Here is a 5222-nt window from a genome sequence, read left to right as displayed (position 1 = left end):
CAACAACTGATTTAGATAACATCAAGACACCTGAAATTTTATCGTGAGCCAGATGCTGAGGAAGAGAGAAAAAGCACAATCATCATTGAAATTAGAGCTTCTGGCTGGGCGCGGTGGCTCACGCCTGTAATCCCAGCACTCTGGGAGGCCGAGGTGGGCGGATCACAAGGTCAGGAGATCGAGACCATCCTGGCTAACACGGTGAATCCCCGTCTCTACTAAAAATACAAAAAATTAGCTGGGTGAGGTGGCGGGCGCCTATAGTCCCAGCTACTCAGGAGGCTGAGGCAGGAGAATGGCTTGAACCCGGGAGGCAAAACTTCAGGTTTTGCCAAGAATGACACTGTAAATGTAACAAAGCTTCTGTGCTTGTTAGTGAACACCAAATCAGCTACTCTCCTGTATTCGGAGATCAGGATGAAATGAAAAGAACAAGCAGGCCGGGCGCAGTGGCTCATGCCTGTAATGCCAACACTTTGGGAGGCTTAGGTGTGCGGATCACCCGAGGTTGGGAGTTCGAGACCAGCGTGACCAACATGGAGAAACCCCGTCTCTACTAAAAGTGCAAAATGAGCTGGGCGTGGTGGCACAAGCCTGTAATCCCAGCTTGGGAGGCTGAGGCAGGATAAGTGCTTAAATCTGAGAGGCGGAGGTTGCGGTGAGGCAATATTGCACCATTGCACTCCAGCCTGGGCAACAAGAGTGAAACTCCATCTCAAAAAAAAATAAAAAATAAAAAATGACCCCCAACCTTGTCTAGACTGTGGGGTTTCAGTTTCACCCCAGGGGGGTCCTGTTTGGGTTAGAACCCTGAATCTGGTTTGAGTTCATATCCTAAAGAATAAAGGGAATAAAGGCTGTAGCCACTGAGCTACTCAATCTGGTCTGGTTCTGGCTTTTGTGTGTCTGTCTGTATTTTTGGTCTAAATATTTGGCCCAACAGAGGTTAAAGGCTTTGATGTTCTCAGCAAAAGCCTTGTGAGATCTCTAGTTTATCTGTGTGCTCAACTGGAACAAAGAGACTCCATAAACTAGAAAAACCTAAAGAAAATGGCACGCGTGAAAAAATGAGAGCCAACTCCTGTTTCTTGTTCTGTCCACCTCCCTCTCTCACTCCTCCTTCTGCCTTTGCTGTGGTCCCATGGTGTTTCTGTCTTTCTGGGGACCTGATATTCAGTGTAGGAGTGAAGTCCATGATTTTAAAGCCTTCATGTCTCTGCTTTTTAACTCTGCCTGCTTTGCTGAGCTCTTATAATGAGAAATAAGCCATTCAGAACAGAAACAAGAGGGCATCAGAAAACCACCTTCAGGCAGCGCTCCGGCAAGTACCTCCCTAGAGGGGAAGGGCCTACTAAAGGAGATTTAATCTTGAAAAGGCCAAAATGAGAAGCTCTAACCTTAAGCTTGCTAGGTTTTCTGGTACACGAGCTGGCTATATATTATGGACCATTCTAGCCACACACACACACACACACACACACACACTTTTTTGAGACAGTCTTGCTCTGTTGCCCATGCTGGAGTGCAGTGGTGTGATCTTGGCTCACTGCAACCTCCACTTCCCAGGTTCGAGCAATTCTCCTGTCTCAGCCTCCTGAGTAGCTGCGATTACAGGTGTGTGCCACCATACCCAGCTAATTTTTGTGGTTTTAGTAGAGATGAGGTTTCACCATGTTGGCCAGGCTGGTCTCAAACTCCTGATCTCAAGTGATCCACCCGCCTTGGCCTCCCAAACTGCTGGGATTACAGGCATGAGCCACTGTGCCCAGCCTATACATATAGATATATACTTTTTTTTCTTTTTCTTTTTGACACAGTGTCTTGCTCTGTTGCCCAGGATGGAGTATGGTGGTACAATCGCGGCTCACTGCAACCTCCGCCTCCCAGGTTTGAGCGGTTATCCTGCTTCAGCCTGCAGAATAGCTGGGACTACAGGTGCACACCACCACTCCCAGTTAATTTTTGTATTTTCAGTAGAGATGGGGTTTTGTCACGTTGGCCAGGCTGGTCTCAAACTCCTGGCCTCAAGTGATCCACCTGCCTCAGCCTCCCATAGTGTTGGGATTACACACACACTTTAAACCTGATGGCCAAATTACATGAAAGAAAATTCAGAACTCAAATAGTTACTATTTTTAAAAACCCTAAAATGAAAAATTCTCAGTTCTTTTGCCTATCTATTTTTTTTTCCCTGCCTACTTTGAATCTGCTGATTTGTCTACTGGTGTTGAGATAAGACTTACTGTCTGTGGTGTTACCAATTCAAGGTTACTTGGCTGAAGAAAAACAAAAGAATGAAACAATTCTTTATTTTTTTTTCTCTTTTCAAAACAAGGTCTCACTCTAAGGTCTCACTCTGTTCCCCAGACTGGAGTGCAGTAGTGGGATCATAGCTCACTGTTATCTCAACCTCCCAGGCTCAAGCAATCCTCCTGCCTCATCCTCTCTAGTAGCTGGGACAATAGGCATGCACCACCATGCCTGGCAATTTTTTATCTTATTCTTAGTAGAGATTGGGTCTCACTATGTTGCCCAGGCTGGTCTCAAACTCCTGAGCTCAATGATCCTCTTGCCTCAGCCTCTCAAAGTGCTGGGATACAGGCACGAACCACTGTGCCCAGATAAAAGAGAGTTCTTTTATAAATACAAATAATTTAAAAAGTATTGATAAAATAGAAATAGAAATGTCTTCAGAATTGTCAGCATACATTTTTGACTGTGTTTTATATTTACATTTGCTAGATATTTTAAGGTGCTAGGGTTTGGCATGAAGGTTATAAAACTATAAGCACAGGAAAAAAAGAATATTTGTTTATGTGATTTTTTAAATACATAAGACCAATTTAATACGGTTTGCTGAACAAAAATAATGGAATTTTCTGAGTTATTGGTAAAATACCCATGTATTTAACTTTGAAGTCCTCACTTATGTGAACACCTGATATTCACAGGCTATAACATGGTTAACAAGAAAAAAACCTAGAAATGATGACTAGCTTTGTCTAATACCTCAGTTCTCACAAATACTCTAGATAAACTGTCAAAAATAAGTAAATGTAAATGGATAAATGTCTATACAAGACATCTTAATGTATTTTTGAAATTTTTTTGAGACAGTGTCTCTGTCTGTCACCCAGGCTGAAGTGCAGTGGCATGATCACAGCTCACTGCAACCTTGACCTCCTGCGCTCAAGGGATCCTCCCACCTCAGCCTCCCATGTAGCTGTTAATTACAGGCATACACCACCATGGTCAGCTAACTTTTATTTTTTTTTGTAGAGTCAGCATCTCACTATTTTGCTCAGGCTGGTCTCATGATACTCCTGCCTTGGCCTCCTAAAGTGTTGGGATTACAGGTGTGAGCCACCACACCCAGCCTATTTTTGAAATTTTAGTTATGTTAAATTAAATAATAGATATTCATTAAATATCTGGGTTATTTCCAATTTAAAACTTATGTTTTAGCCCAGGCACTGTGGCTCATGCCTGTAATCCCTGCACGTTGGGAGGCCAAGGCAGGCGGCTCACCCGAGGTCAGGAGCTCAAGACCAGCCTGATCAACATAGTGAAACCCCATCTCTACTAAAAAATACAAAAAATTAGCCAGGTGTGGTGATGGGTTCCTGTAATCCCAGCTACTTGGGAGGCTGAGGCAGGAGAATTGCTTGAACCTGGGGGACGGAGGTTGCAGTGAGATGAGATCACACCATTGCACTCCAGCCTGGGCAACAAGAGTGAAAATCCATCTTAAAAAATATGTTTTAGGAACACATAATTCTAAATTATAAAATTATTCTCATATGTAAGATACTGCTATATGACAATTCAAGATTTCTTGCTTCCTAGGTTTTTTATTAAAATAAGGGTTACTAAGTGTTAATATCTTGGTAGATATATGTGATTAAGACTACTAGATACAAGAGAAACAATTCTGTATGCAAAATGTATACCGGTTTTTGTTTCAGAAAAAGTAAATTCGCTTAGAGATTTTTAAGGATTATTTTAAATTGAAGGAATAAAAAAGATAGATAAAACTAAATGTGTATAAAAAGTTGGGAAAGATGAAAAAATTATACAAGGTTATTAAAAGTTTATGTAAATCTTACATCGAGGTCAAAACTGATTGAGATCAGATAGATTGTTTATAAAGTTTATTTAAATTAGCTGTAATATTAAAAACATAGTGATAAAAAACTAAAAATTTTGGTTAAAACAACAAGATTTTCTTAAGGCATTTATTTGCTCATAATAAGAGGTAAAAAATATTGACTTTTAATCCTGAAAACTGTTACTATAAAAACTTTTCAGATTTGTATATCAGAAGTTCAACTTTTCCTGTACTTTCATGTTACACATGACTCACAGATCACATCATTGTCTCCTGTTCCTTCTTGAGAAGGAATAAAAGGCTTGGGTTTCCTGCTTGGCTGCGATGATAACTCCTTCAGGTTTTTCATCAGGTCTAATTTTGTACTCTTGGCTTTTAAATATGTCTTAATTACTTCATGTAACCAGGAAACTTCCATGCTATCATTGTGAGCTATGGATCCCCACTGCTCTATGCTCTGGTTTTCCTGTTTACATTCCTTTGTAATATTATGCTCACTCATGACCATGGACACACTCTTTCTATGTCGAATTAAATTCAAGTCTCCTTATCATCGGAATTGACTTCCAAGTGATTTAAATTAGCTTCCTGTAAGAAGACACAGTTATGCCACAGGAGTTTTACCCTTTAAATGACTGGCCTGTAATAAAGATTTTAGGTTTTATCAAGATAATCCATGTGTTGCCTTTATTTTTTTTAATTACTTGGGAAAACTGAGGGTTTTCAGTTTTCACGTCCATGTAATATTCTATGTTGCTTTTGATGTCTTTTGGTTGTCATGCTAATTAAATGAATGACTGTTACTTAAAAATGACATGTGGCTGTGTGCAGCGGCTCATGTCTGTAATTCCAGCCCTTTGTGAGGCCAAGGTGGGTGGATCACTTGAGCCCCGGAGTTCAAGTCCAGCCTAGGCAAAATGGCAAAACCCCATCTCTACTAAAAATACAAAAGCTAGCTAGGTGTGGTAGCAAGTGCTCATAGTTCTGGCTACTTGGGAGACTAAGGTGGAGGACCACCTGAGCCTGGGAGGTTGAGGCTACATTGAACCATGATTTCACCACTGCACTCCAGCCTGGGCAACAGGGTGAGACCCTGTCTCAAAAAAATAATAAA

Source organism: Pan troglodytes, chromosome 22 (assembly GCF_028858775.2).
Source record: "Pan troglodytes isolate AG18354 chromosome 22, NHGRI_mPanTro3-v2.0_pri, whole genome shotgun sequence".
NCBI classification, from domain to species: domain Eukaryota; kingdom Metazoa; phylum Chordata; class Mammalia; order Primates; family Hominidae; genus Pan; species Pan troglodytes.
This window is presented reverse-complemented; position numbering follows the sequence as displayed.